Here is a 15,263-nt window from a genome sequence, read left to right as displayed (position 1 = left end):
GGAATCTCTTTGGTCCAAAAGTTTACTTTCGTAGGTAGTAGTCGCCCCCAACTGATCACTTAATGATCTCAACAATACTGGCACTTGTAATTTCATATACCTCCCAATCTCAGGTTAATATCAGTCCACCCACGCTAATATGTACAGAGGCATACAGGCAGTCATTTTCCCCCCATTCTGTTTGTGAGTGAAACAGGGAGAGAAGATGCTACTTGTGGTACAAGTTACCCTCCGCCACGTACCGTATAGTGAATTGTGGAGTATGTATGTAGATGTAAATATGTAAATTTATAGTGTCATTTTTTAAGAATAAATTTTGTAATAAGCAAACATCATTGTCATATACTACTTCTTCAGAACACTGTGTTTCACCGAATCTAATAACAAACGACCAAACGCGCAAAAGAACAGCTTGTGTTAAAAGGGTTGTGAGAAGGAAAATTAATTCTTATTAACAGATCACCAAATCATAAATGAGTCACTTGTGATACGAATTGATTTCCACAGGTAGGAGTTACTTGTAAATATTGGAATAAAAATTCAGTGAGATAGTGCCAATAACGTTCCTACTCCTCTCTCAGTGTCATTGAAATAGATATAATTCCTGTACACTTGACTACCATATAAAACTATTAAATGTTGCGTAGTTCCTTTTCAAAGGTCGGTAGCTTTCAGATCGCTTCCTCTGCAGCTCGTTATCTTAATGTTATAGTCTAAACTGTGGAGTGACTGCTAATTATTTGTTGATTTTATATATGAAGCATTATCGGAGAATTCGTTGTAATCGCGTCGAAGAGGGCTTGTAGTTTCCTGGAATGGTAATGGGCAGCGTTATGGTGCAATGAATGCTATTCAGGACATAACTCGTCAAAAAACTGCAACTGATTTATCCAGTAAAGAGGTTAGCCTTTTGGAAGAAGTCTAAGACATTACACACTTAGCCATTGTGAGTCCTTAAGGGACATTTGTTTTATCAGGAAAAAATAGTGCACACAAAGTTTGGATAATGGGATATCAGTTATCCATCACAGTTGTCGAAATCTGACATGGAAAACTAGAAGTAAATATGTTCTTGTCATTTCCCATTGATTTGTCATCCTATATTACGAGGAATTGCCCCGCATATTCGAACATTGCTTAACATCACGCCTTACATGAATGCAGAGAACTGAGCGTTATTTTCACACTGAAATGGAATTTCACTATTACATCGACACAGGAAATTATATGCATCGAAATCCTCTAATTCCATAACCTATTAGCTCACTACTTACTAAATGGCACCATCCCCCTCAGCATATCCTTTAGTGGTTGATTCAAAAACAGCATCCATCCACTCTCCATACTATTATCGGAACGAAGCAGCTTCATTGTCACAACAGTCCACATTGAAAGGATGTAGCAAAAATACTTCTACCGCTTGCGTTTCTGTCCCATTACGCATGGAATCCATATCGAGGGTGTAAAATCTTAAATATTTTGTATCTGAGATGGAAATACTATGAAATATTCATTAAGAGGTCTGCATGTGTCTTTACTGGAGAGGGCACACTGTCAGTCCTCCTGTGTAATGGTAATACGTTTTTGTCAATGAAAGGCTGCATAGAGAAACTAAGGCTGTTTGATTTACATGTTTGGTTCTGCTGGAATATGAAATGGAATCATAGAATTTTTCTGTAATGTCGTTAAATGGATCTTTATCATCTAAAGCACTCATTTTTAAACATATCAATTACATCTATATACACTTTAATTCCCACCATTGCACACTTACTTCTTCGCGCACGAAGTTTTCTGTCGCTATCTTCTGTGAATATTCATCCGAATATAGACCGGACAAGTAAGTTCGTTCCTTGGCCTTAGTGCTGGAAACATCCTCTCTTAGACAGCTGAGGTACTTCTCAGTAAAGTTTCTGGAAATCTTGCTCACTCTTCTCAGTTCTCGACCTTCCGGAGACATCCATAGAGTACAAGAAATGGCTTTCCACGGCCGAAACATTAATTTCTGTTAACAAAATGATCATTAATACTTACAGTGAAAGAATAGTACTATACAGCGTGACTCACCTAAAACTAGGACCTTAAATATTCCGGAAATAGGTGGTGCCACTGATGTATGGTTTTGACAGAATCGTTTTCTTAACCAATCATCAGATTGTAATATCAATCAGAAACCATACTTTTTGTGCATACATACGCTTTTTTAAATGGAACATTGCCTATTGACATCAACAAACTAAAAGATGGATAAATTAGAATGTCAGTGGTGTTTTTTGCAGAAGTCTAGCCTATTGACATCAACAAACTAAAAGAAGGATAAATTAGAATGGCAGTGGTGTTTCTTGCACAAGTCTAGTGCGAGTCGTTTACCATATACCGTGTTTAGAATAGTTTCCTCACCAACACTTGTTTGTGCCATTGTACCTGCATAGTTGTTAAGTATGAAGTCATTATGTTTGCTTACAGTGTATTTAGGTGTTCATTGCGTGCATTGCGAGCTGCTAGTCGGTTAGTATGTAACAGTGCAAACGGTAGGTTGTGAGTGGACAGTGGGACTCAGCAATGCAGAAGAAGACGACATACTCGTGGTGTATGATGAGCGTAGGAAGAATGTAATCCGTTCATGTATGGTGTATGCAGCAAGCCACCCTAGTTAACTCAGCCATCTTGGTAATTATTTGTCCACCTTTTCAACCAGCTACTTGAAAGTGGTGGTGTTCCACCTAGATAACGTAACAGAGATAAACAACTGACGACAAATGCTCTTGTTGGTGTAGCAGTTAATCCGATCGTTAGCCCATCATAATAGCATGAGGAAGGTGCATGAGTCAGGCAAGTGTTCTATGCATTCTCCATTGACCTAGGTTGCATCTCTCTCACATCTCTCTCCATTAAGTACTGTATGGAAACGATTATGAGAATGTACGTGGACATTAAGGCAGTATACTCCAGATGTATTATGTTTCGTAATTACTAATGAAGCCACATTTGTCAATCAGGGCCAGGTAAACCGCCGAAATGTGCGCTACTGGACTGCTGACAATCTAGTGGTCTGTTAAAATCCTTCGTCTACTTCCATGGAGTATAAACATGTGGTGTACAGTAGTGAAACATCAGCTCATAGGCCCCTTTTTCATAGATAGAACACCATATGTGTACAAGTATTGGAGCCTCCTAAGACACCATCTTCCACGGACACTACAACACATTCCTCTACAGACTAGGAGGAACCTGCGGTATGCACATAATGGCCGTCCAGAATATATTGCACGATGTATTACAGCATGTCTTCACAAACTGTTTCCAGTAGCAGAGGACCTGTACCTTGTCCTGCCCATTCCGCAGACTTGACGCCTGTTGACTTTCTCTGTGGGAAAACCTGAAAGACCCTGTGTACAAGGACATACCAACTACATCCGATAATAGCCAACGACATATTACTGTAGCCTGCTCGGACATTTCAAGAGAACATGTGCATAAGTCGTTCCATATCAGGCTAGAAGCGTTTATCGTCTTTTCCGGTGGTTGAACACAATCTGCGATGATTAATTGTTTCGTTACTGATCAGAATCCAAATAAATAGTGTGATGTGTTGTTCTATAGTGTGTGGTACACAGGTATTGTACAAGTGCCAGTTTGGGAACTTTTGAAAATACGATATCTCGTAAATGACTTCCAGTAGAACCATGCAATAGACACCTCGGACATTCTAATTCAACTGATTTTTGTCTGTTAATGTCAATAGGCATTGATTCATTTAGAAAGTGTATGTTTGCACAGTCTATTGACTGGCTGACAAAAGGAGCCCCTGACTACCAGTCCATTGTCAGATCACGCATTCTCCCTTTCTCATACATTTTGACTATACCTGCTTGTGTGGAAACAAAGGAGACCCACATTACGCAATTACATGCAAGTAATTAATGTCAAATTAAATATGGAAGTATTGAATACGTTAATATAACATCCAGTAACTTAAATAATTAATTCCTGGCCACAGGATATATAAATGTTTAGAGTTCAATTCCCTTGATAGGTAGAATGGCCATCAGAGTGCATTACAATTACACATCTACGTCTATAGTCCGTCAGCCACCTCATGGTGTGTGGTGGAGGGCACTTTTTCTACCAACGTCACTTCCAAGTTTTTTTGTTCCAGGCGCGAATGGTTCGTGGGAGAAAATATTGGTGGTAAACCTCTATGTGGGTTCGAATCCCTCTGACTTTATATTCATGACCTTTTCGCGGAACATGCGTAGGAGGAATCAATATATTGCTTGACTCTTTGTAATGCCACAGTTAAGAAGAAACTGTCAAAACATATTTAAATACTCTCAGATTTAGAACGTGAAGAGAAAGCATAAATTTTATTTGTGTATTTGTAAATTGCAGTTCAAGGAGAGTTTGAAATATCTGAAAATAGACGCCAGTAGTCTGTGAAAGTAACAAGTAACGCCTTCAAGTGTAAGGAACTATTGCACAAATATTGTCCTTTCATTCATGAAGAAAGTCTTAAATTCTGATGTTCATACTTTCGTCATTAATCCTTTCAAAAGATGAAGAATGTAGGAACCACTAAATACACTGACAGGTCGAATCGTTATGACCACCTGCTTAATAGCTTCATTCGTCATCTTTGTAACACAGTGTATCGCCGATTCTGCATGTCATCTATTCTACAGTTCGTTGGCACATTTGTGGAGTACGTGGCACAAGGTGTCTCCCCCCCTCCCCCTTCCATCCCTTTCTTTCCTGCCTATTCTCTCTCTGACTCCCTTCTCTCCCCCTTTCTTTTCCACTCCTCCCCCTTTTCTTGCACCTCATCAGTCCGGATCCTCCCACTGCCGCCATGTCGCCCATAGTGCTGTTTCCAGTGAATGTTCAGTGTTTTGCGTCCCCTGTCAGTGTTGCAAACAGCCACCATACTACCGCTCGTTGTGTTTTTATCTCATGCGAAAAAACGCCGTGTTTTTTAATTTTGCCTGTCTACTTACTTTGTCTATATATCCTCATCGTCAACGCCGTGTTTTTGTATTTTAAATTGCGTTATTAACAAAGTCATATAAAAATATAAAATAAAAAACCCAGAAAATAAAAAAGTTGTTATATTAACTTAATCATAGCTAACACTTGGTTTAAGAATCATGAAAGAAGGTTGTATACGTGGAAGAACCCTGGAGATACTAAAAGGTATCAGATAGATTATATAATGGTAAGACAGAGATTTAGGAACCAGGTTTTAAGTTGTAAGACATTTCCAGGGGCAGATGTGGACTCTGACCACAATCTATTGGTTATGACCTGTAGATTAAAACTGAAGAAACTGCAAAAATGTGGGAAATTAAGGAGATGGGACCTGGATAAACTGAAAGAACCAGAGGTTGTACAGAGTTTCAGGGAGAGGATAAGGGAACAATTGACAGGAATAGGGGAAAGAAATACAGTAGAAGAAGAATGGGTAGCTCTGAGGGATGAAGTAGTGAAGGCAGCAGAGGATAAAGTAGGTACAAAGACGAGGGCTGCTAGAAATCCTTGGGTAACAGACGAAATATTGAATTTAATTGATGAAAGGAGAAAATATAAAAATGCAGTAAATGAAGCAGGCAAAAAGGAATACAAACGTCTCAAAAATGAGATCGACAGGAAGTGCAAAATGGCTAAACAGGGATGGCTAGTGGACAAATGTAAGGATGTAGAAGCTTATCTCTCTAGGGGTAAGATAGATACTGCCTACAGGAAAATTAAAGAGACCTTTGGAGAGAATAGAACCATGTGTATGAATATCAATAGCTCAGATGGCAACGCAGTTCTAAGCAAAGAAGGGAAGGCAGAAAGGTGGAAGGAGTATATAGAAGGTTTATACAAGGGCGATGTACTTGAGGACAATATTATGGAAATGGAAGAGGATGTAGATGAAGACGAAATGGGAGATACGATACTGCGTGAAGAGTTTGACAGAGCACTGAAAGACCTGAGTCGAAACAAGGCCCCCGGAGTAGACAACATTCCATTAGAACTACTGACGGCCTTGGGAGAACCAGTCCTGACAAAACTCTACCAGCTGGTGAGCAAGATGTATGAGACAGGCGAAATACCCTCAGACTTCAAGAAGAATATAATAATTCCAATCCCAAAGAAAGCAGGTGCTGACAGATGTGAAAATTACCGAACTATCAGTTTAATAAGCCACGGCTGCAAAATACTAACGCGAATTCTTTACAGACGAATGGAAAAACTGGTAGATGCAGACCTCGGGGAGGATCAGTTTGGATTCCGTCGAAATGTTGGAACACGTGAGGCAATACTGACCTTACGACTTATCTTAGAAGAAAGATTAAGAAAAGGCAAACCTACGTTTCTAGCATTTGTAGACTTAGAGAAAGCTTTTGACAATGTTGACTGGAATACTCTTTTTCAAATTCTAAAGGTGGCAGGGGTAAAATACAGGGAGCGAAAGGCTATTTATAATTTGTACAGAAACCAGATGGCAGTAATAAGAGTCGAGGGGCATGAAAGGGAAGCAGTGGTTGGGAAAGGAGTGAGACAGGGTTGTAGCCTCTCCCCGATGTTATTCAATCTGTATATTGAGCAAGCAGTAAAGGAAACAAAAGAAAAATTTGGAGTAGGTATTAAAATTCATGGAGACGAAGTAAAAACTTTGAGGTTCGCCGATGACATTGTAATTCTGTCAGAGACGGCAAAGGACTTGGAAGAGCAGTTGAACGGAATGGACAGTGTCTTGAAAGGAGGATATAAGATGAACATTAACAAAAGCAAAACGAGGATAATGGAATGTAGTCAAATTAAATCGGGTGATGCTGAGGGAATTAGATTAGGAAATGAGACACTTAAAGTAGTAAAGGAGTTTTGCTATTTAGGAAGTAAAATAACTGATGATGGTCGAAGTAGAGAGGATATAAAATGTAGACTGGCAATGGCAAGGAAAGCGTTTCTGAAGAAGAGAAATTTGTTAACATCGAATATAGATTTATGTATCAGGAAGTCGTTTCTGAAAGTATTTGTTTAGAGTGTAGCCATGTATGGAAGTGAAACATGGACGATAACTAGTTTGGACAAGAAGAGAATAGAAGCTTTCGAAATGTGGTGCTACAGAAGAATACTGAAGATAAGGTGGATAGATCACGTAACTAATGAGGAGGTATTGAATAGGATTGGGGAGAAGAGAAGTTTGTGGCACAACTTGACTAGAAGAAGGGATCGGTTGGTAGGACATGTTTTGAGGCATCAAGGGATCACAAATTTAGCATTGGAGGGCAGCGTGGAGGGTAAAAATCGTAGAGGGAGACCGAGAGATCAGTACACTAAGCAGATTCAGAAGGATGTAGGTTGCAGTAGGTACTGGGAGATGAAGCAGCTTGCACAGGATAGAGTAGCATGGAGAGCTGCATCAAACCAGTCTCAGGACTGAAGACAACAACAACAACATATTAACTTAAGTATGTTGTTAAATTAACTTAATTATGTCACGTATTGGAAAATGTGACTCATTCCGCATCATTACGAAATATCGTATTCATGATCCATGGAACTAGTATTAATATAATCTAACCTAATCGTCAGTTTATGACCTGTTTATATTGTTTGTTATCTTAGAAGTGCCTCTTGCTGCTGCCCTTACACAGCCATTGCCTGCCTGCCTGCCTGCCTGCTTGCCTGCTTGTTCATCTGCCTGCTTGTCTACTGGCCACTGACATCCGTCCGATATCGCCGCCGCCATATGCTGTCCGCCGTCCACCGTCAGTCCGTCGGGCGGCGCCGCCCAGAGCTCACAGCCGCCTGGCGCTTTCGTCGTTCGTCCGTCCGTCTGCCTGCCTGCCTACCTGTTAGCTGTCGCCGCCGCCGCCACCGCCGCCGACACCCAGTGTGCGCCACTGCCTGCTGTCCGTCCGTCACCATCCATCCATCCGTCCGTCCACCTGCTGCCATACATCGGCGCCGCCACCTGCTGTTCGTCTGCGGCTGCCAGTTGTCGCCATCCGTCTGTCCGTGCCATCCATCCATCGCCATCTGGCTGTCATGAGCCTCCACACCTCTACTGTCATCTGCACCTCCCCTTCCCCCACTACCGCTGTTACTTCCTGGACTGCCGCCCCTGGCCTCCCTCCCCCCACTCACCCATTCCTCCATCTCCCCTTCTGCTGTTTACCCCTACATCTACACCCTTCCCCCAGCCTGCACACCTGCAGCAGCTCCCACTAATGCCCCCGCCCTCATGTATGCCTCCGCTGCCGCCTCTGCTGCTGCCTCAGGTGGTCAGCTTCCCCTCTCTGTCACTTCATCATCTGGGTCCCCTGCCTGCATCATGTCATGCCGGGCCACAATCGCCACCACTGAACCAGCCACATCTCCCAGCATCTGCCGCCTGCCAACTCACTCTCCCCTATCCCTCTACCCTCCTCCCAGCCTACGCTCTTCAAAAAGCTCCAGAAGTGTGTCATTGCCAACTCTGATCCCACCACTTCCCACAAAAAGTCACCGCCTCCTCCCCCTCTTGCCTTCTTCTCCATGGACACCACCACTCCCCTGACACCCATGCCCCACCACCAACCTCCAAACTTTTACCCTGTCAACCCAGGACCCCAAGTTCCTTGATGCCCATACCCTCACTATGTAGATCTGAAGGTATCTACCTGATGCTCTCACCTCCCAACTGACTTCCTGCAAGGACTCAGTCTGCATCAAGTCCCTCTCCCCCTGCTTTCATACGGACCCCTTCCATGAACTCCCGCTCATTATGTTTGGCACTGATGTGTCCCTGACACTCCTCCTCTCTTCTTCCTCTCCTCATCAGCCCCAGCCCTCTTTCACCCCCCCCCCCCCCCCCACCTACACCAACATTATCACTAAGTCACCAAGCGCAGGCCGTTGATCAAGGAGGATGAGATGCTGGCTGAAATGAACTCACACCTGGAGATGGAAATCTGCACTACCCGTAGTATCCACAATGCCTCCAGAACCACCAGTCTCAAGTGGGTCTTTTCGGAGTCTCCCCTCCATCAACCACCTCCTCACCCAGGGTGCCTGGAGTTTAGATCACTGCCATGCTGTTGAATTCTCCAAATCCTCTCCCCAATCGTATTGCCACCAGTGCTGCCTCATGTACAAACTGCAAAAGCCCTCTGACTGTCCCCATCGCAAAGTCTCCCACTTTCTTAAAAACTGTCCCAACCTCGCCACCCCTCCATCCTGTAACACCTGCAATGGCTCCCATCCCCCCTACTCCCCCAAGCATAAAGCTGAACCCCCTCCTGTCACCCCCTAGCTTACTGTCCCTGTCTATCCCATCAATCCCCCCATCCACCCCATCAATTCACTCTGTCCACCCCCAAAGGCTAAAGATATAATCTGATTCATCACCATGGTCCTCCAAACCATTCACTCTTTCCAATACTTCCACTCCCTCCAACAGATCTCCCTCACTGCCCACTCCATCTATCACCTGAACACCTTCGCCACTTACTCCAACAACCAAGCCCACTTCACCTTCATCTACCTCGACACCCTTGTTTGTGCTTCTTCCCTCTGCTCTCTTCACCCTGCTCTATTCCTTTAATGGCTTGGCACTAATCCTCTTTCAGAACATCCACTCCTTTCGGATCAAGAAATACCTACTCATGAACACCCTCTCCCACCACCAGTTCGACACCTTTCTCCAGCCTCACCATATCATCCGCACCTTTTCCTATATCCTCCACCGCACTGATGCTCTTGTTCCTCGAGTGCAGGGTGGAGTCGCCATTGGCCACATTAAGCACATCCCCATCCTTCCACATCCTCTCTTCAATGGCCCCTTGTATTTAGCGTCTTCTTCCCCTCCCTCATCATAACCTGTCCACTCCACTGCTCCTATTCCCTATGACGTTCCTATGACATTCCATCCCACATTGACTGCACCTTCTCCATCTATGTGAATGTCGCCAGCATCACCATCCATAGCCGCTCTCCTGCCACCGTTCAGTTCCTCCTCACAGTCCAAGGTGACCTTGTTCCTCTTCCCCAGCACACCCATCCTGAAGGCAACACCACCCCTGATGTTGTCACTGCATCTGCCAACCTCCTTGGACACATTGCCATCAACATCCTTGAACTCACAGGTAGCGACCACCTACCCGTCCTTCTCACCATACTGTCTGCTCATTGCCCCACTCTGGCTCCCTGCTGTGGGCCCCCCTCCCAAGGTAGTCCATGAGTACTGTCGCTTCAACTGGGATGCCTACCTAGAATCCATCGCCATCCAGGTAGAAGGCCACACTCGTACCTGCCACCATCTTGATGACACCATCCATGCCTAGTCCTTCCCTCAGAAGAACATTACAGACGCTGTGGAGGCCAATGTTCCTACTAAGGCCATCCCACTCTCCCTCTATGGGCTGTCATCCTCCTCAAATTCCACCGCTTCTATTGCTCCTTTCTGCACACTCAAGACAGGGATACACTCCAACGCCACCAGCAAATACAGCGACACGTATGGAATGTTATTACTGCAAAGTAACGCCAGGACTGGCGTCACACCAGTACATGACTCAACGCCACCCTCCCTATCAACTCCACCAAGTACTGCTCCCCCTTCTATCGCCTTACTGGTTCCCATTCTGCACTCCATTACCCACTTCTCCATAACGACCGACCGCTTCCCAACAACCTCAGTAAGGCCAACTACTTTGCTTTCCGACCTTTCCGAGGCCTCCTCCATCCCTGATGATCCCAACTTTTATTATTCTAATTTCCCCACCATTTTGGAATGCACCAATATCTTAGTTGCTCCACTTGCTCCTAGTCTCCATACTTGGGGCAGTTGCCACCTCCAACATCAACACTCCAATCACAGCACAAGACATTAAACTTATACTCCAGTCAAAAGGAAACATGGACCCTGGTCATGACTGTGTCACCAACTGCCACCTTAGACAATGCCCCTTCTCCCTCCTGACTGTCCTTGCCAATTTATACAATGCCATCCTCTCTACCGGCTTCTACTCTGACCTTCCCGTGTTCTCTTGTTCCTCAAAGCCAACAAACCTCCTTCTGTCGAATCTTCCCACCATCCCATCTGCTTCTCCTCCATCTTCAGTAAGGTCTTTGAATCCATCCTCTCCTGCTGTATCTATCAGCATCTTAATCAACACCACCTCCTCCCCATTACCCAGTGTGGCTTCTGACCCTCCTTCTCCACAGAAGACCTTCCAGATTAATTCCTGTCACAATGCCATTTTTGTCTCCTTTGATCTCCAAAATGCCAATGACCGCATATGGCATAACGTTATCCTCTTTAAACTCCAAACCTATGCCCTGCCTATCAGTTTTGTCTGTTCACTTCCTTCCTCTCACACTTTCCTTTCTACGTAGCTCTCCAAGACACCAACTCCCATGTTTTATCCCACTGCTGGCGACTCCCAGGGCTCTGTCCTCTTCCCTCACCTCTATTTCCTGTACACTGCCAATATGCCCAAGCCATCCTCTCCTGTCCACTTCCTCCAATTTGCTGATGACACTGCCTTCCTGGCTCTCTATCCTCTCCTTCAACGATCCCACCTTGACCAGATCACCACTTGCTGTAACCAGTGTTTCTTTTGTATCAACCTCTCCAAAACCCAGGCAATCATCGTAGGCACACCAGCTGCTCTTTCCATTTCCACTGTTTCTACCTCACAACTTATTCAGTTCACCCTCACTCTGAGATACTTCGGCGTCACCCTCGACCATCACCTCACCAGGACCCTTCATCTCGTGACCATCCATCAGAAAGCCCATTCCTGCCGCCACCTCATGAAACTCTTGTCTGGCCAGAAATGGGTTTTTATTCTTCCACCATCCTCCACACCTACGAATCTCTCTTTTGTCCTATCGTCTTCTCTGTTAAGCCAGAATTCCCTTGATCTCTCCCCCCCCTCCCCACTTTTAAAAGGCCCTCCAAATCCTAGAACACTTTGCGCTCTGCCTTGCCTTTTTTGTCCACGTTCCTGCCCCCACCCCCGCCCTCCATGGCTCCTGAATGATCTCATCACCTTTCCCCACCTCCTCCTTTTCCTCCCACATCTTTGCATCCTCTACACTGTCCACGGGCTTGGTTCCCCCACCCCCCGATTTTCCTCCTCCCTCTCCACCCCCAGCCCGTTGTCATGCCTCTATTGCTGTATCCCTCCCTCTCTCCACCTCCACCCCCTCCATCTCCTTCATCAGGGCAATTTCCAGCACCTTCCCCTCCCAGATGTTGAGCTTTGCTGTGATATCTACCCTTCCTTCCAACTGTAATCTTTCTTTGTCCCCCCCCTTCCAGTGACCCCTTTTCCTCTCCCCTCCTTCTCCCAGTGCGGATTTCCCTCCTTCCCCTGAGCCCCTGCAACCCCTCCTCGACTGCTTTCCTCCGAAGTCCTTCTCTCCCCCACCCTCTTTAGCACCCCTTCCACGCATCTTCCCCCTCTTCTACCTTCTCTCCCTTCTTCCCTTCTCCCTCGTCTCCATGCCCTTGGCAGATCCTCGCAGTTTTCTCACCGTAATCACTGTGCTGCATGAGTGTTGTGTTTGGTGCTGCTCTCCCATGCGTCAAGAGCTGTGATTTTAATTATGTGCTGGACTTGTATGTAGTGTTCCTGTCAGTGATTGTTGTGTGCTACACTGGCTGTCGATACTTTAATGCTGCGGTTATACTTCGCCTTGTGTTCTTTGTCCCAGTGTGTGGTTTTTTTGTGTGCCCTACTTTTTTACCGTTTTTATCTCCATTTTACAGTCGCGCTCCTGTTTGTTTGTTCTCTTCCGTAATGTTATTTTAAATGTCTCCTTTGTATAATTAATGTATTTTGGCTGAAGAGCAACGGGTATGCTGCTGCCAGCCCGCCCCAGATAGGGCATTGAAACACAATAAAGGGAAAGAAAACACCATGTATCTATGTACAAGTCATGTAATTCCCTTAAATAAGTAGCCACTGATTTGTGTATGCTGTGACGGTGCTCGGTAGCAACCCAGATGGGAACCATTGCATTCACATCGGGTGGCACGGGTAGCCAAGAAATTAAAATGATTTCACTATCATGCTCCTAGAACCACTGTAGCACGATTCTGGCTTCGAGACACGGACAGTTACACTGCTTAAGTGTGATATCGTCGTCAGGGAAGATATCAAGCCTTAAGGGATGCTGATGGTTCACAGCTGTTATGCTGACTTCAGTTACTACAACATGTCATATATAAGCGCAATAGAATATCTAGGATAGCTTTATAACACCCCCCCCCCCCCAGCCTGCACCTGTTACGCGTTGCAGGTTTCGAGGAGGCGTTCGCCTGCATTATGGCGTTTATGGAGACGACTAGCCACGTGGTGTAGAAAAACGTGATTCATCGGACTCCCCGACAGGTTTCCAGTGATACACGTTCAATCTGAAAGATCCCCAGTCCACTACAGTTGTGACTGATTATGTCGGTGGCCCAGCATGTGAACACGTAGCGCTCGTCATCTGAATAACCCCTTGTTCAACAGTTTACTGTGAATGGTGTGCTCTGAAACACATAGGGTTCCACCGGCATTCTACTCTTTCGCTAGAGGTGGAATAGATCGTTATCCTGCTATATACAGTAGACCAGCCTCCAAACATGAAGTCCTTTGAGAGATGAGGATGTCCTACCATTTAGTGCTTAGTAGTAGCTTTACAGTCCTTTTATGAGTTTCCTTAGATAATCATGACAGAAGCACGTGAACATCCGACCAGCTTCGCCGTCTTCGGGATACTCGTACACAGGTTCTGCGAATTGATAATCTGTCCTTCGGCAAAGCTACTTATCTCAGTGGATTTCTTCTTAAGAAAAATGCACTTACTGCTTCTTTTTTATAGATAAAGCTAAAAGTGTATTTATAGTATAATACTTCTTAGAAAAACTTCTAAATTCGAGATGACTACACCACCTGTATTAGATTATTGATACCCATCTGTGTATACCAAACACCATGTGATGGAAGGAGGATGTGAAACAGTTTAAAAATTAATTTCTTGTGATTTTTGCCTATCATACCATGGAAGCTGATGGCTTGTAATGATAGTTGCTTCTTTAGGTGTATCAAATATGTATACAAAATATTGTCACCTTTAATGTATGAATGCGAAATCATATATGGAGTAAATTTTATGAAAAAGGTTTTTCATTGACGCTGCATGTCACAACAAAGATGTATTAATTATTGAAAGGGATGATTCTAATATTAAAATTCAGGTACCTATAAGGGTTACTGTTTCTGATCATCAAGTGTAATGTTATCTGAGTAGTATGTAACTGAAGGACGAAAATGTGCTAATTCACTTTGTTATAGCAATAACTCAAATGTAAAGACTCTGACCTTCCATAAGTTTGGACTATTAAGGTCACCTCTCTCCAACATCTGAAATGTTAAGTCTCTTGGTATATACGTCTCTTGGGTTGTTAATTCACATTTGGTCCTATGTGAAGTGTGAGAAAGAAACCATCATCATTAAAAATTACATTATGTTTCTCTATTTTCCACAGAAACCCTAAACTTCACTTTGAAATACTTTCTAAATTATTGTTATCATGTGTATTAAATTCAGGGTGTATTTCATACAATCCAACTGGAGCACTAGTAGAGTTATGAACGCCATCTGTAAACTGCGCTTAGGGATATTGACATATTAAGGGAATGGAATGTACACTGTTATCATGCATCATCGATGTATTTCAACTTGTAGCGTAGTTGATCCCACCCTATATCACTGAGCTGCATCTTTGTACCCTGCTAGACACTCTCTATTTCCACTATCACTTCAAAGTCTACATCAGGTGCTAAACCAATATTAACATGTTTCGACCCATTGGAAGTCAACTGATAAGTTGTGATGAACAATTGCGCTCTGTAACAGCTTAGGGTTTAAGTGTAGCGCAACTGTTTGACATAGTGAAAGCTCAAAGTCTAGAAACAATTCCATGTCCTTCTGTGGTATGTTTTATGCAGCAACAAATATCTTGTCTACATAATAACTTAGTAGTGGAATGGACAGTTATAGTGGAACTGCAAAGTCTGGAACAGCTCTCCAAGCTGACTTAATTTCCACTCCAGCATATTGGGATCTACATAAGGGAGCTTGTCTGCATGCTGTCTTCATTTCTACTTGTACTGCTGTACTGGTGTAGTCGATTTCCGTCCCATCGTGTTAGGAGCTATATTAGGAAGTGTGTATGCATGCCACCTCGATACTTGCTGCTGTTGCTCAGATTTGTCACAAACTACATCCTGTGC

At 44.1% G+C, this 15,263-nt stretch overlaps 1 protein-coding gene across 1 annotated transcript in view; it reads right to left on the bottom strand.

The window, feature by feature from the left end:
• LOC126355422 (cytochrome P450 4V2-like) overlaps window positions 1–1,863 on the bottom strand; it is a 43,392-nt gene extending 41,529 nt beyond the window's left edge. The window contains exon 1 of the mRNA XM_050005725.1: window positions 1,775–1,863. The gene's annotated coding sequence lies outside the window, so the exon portion shown is untranslated. The remainder of the gene's footprint in view (window positions 1–1,774) is intronic.
• Window positions 1,864–15,263: the final 13,400 nt, after the last annotated feature.

Source organism: Schistocerca gregaria, chromosome 3 (genome assembly GCF_023897955.1).
Source record: "Schistocerca gregaria isolate iqSchGreg1 chromosome 3, iqSchGreg1.2, whole genome shotgun sequence".
Lineage (NCBI taxonomy): Eukaryota > Metazoa > Arthropoda > Insecta > Orthoptera > Acrididae > Schistocerca > Schistocerca gregaria.
Note: the sequence above shows the minus strand (reverse complement) of the source record. Positions and strands in the feature narration are given on the sequence as shown.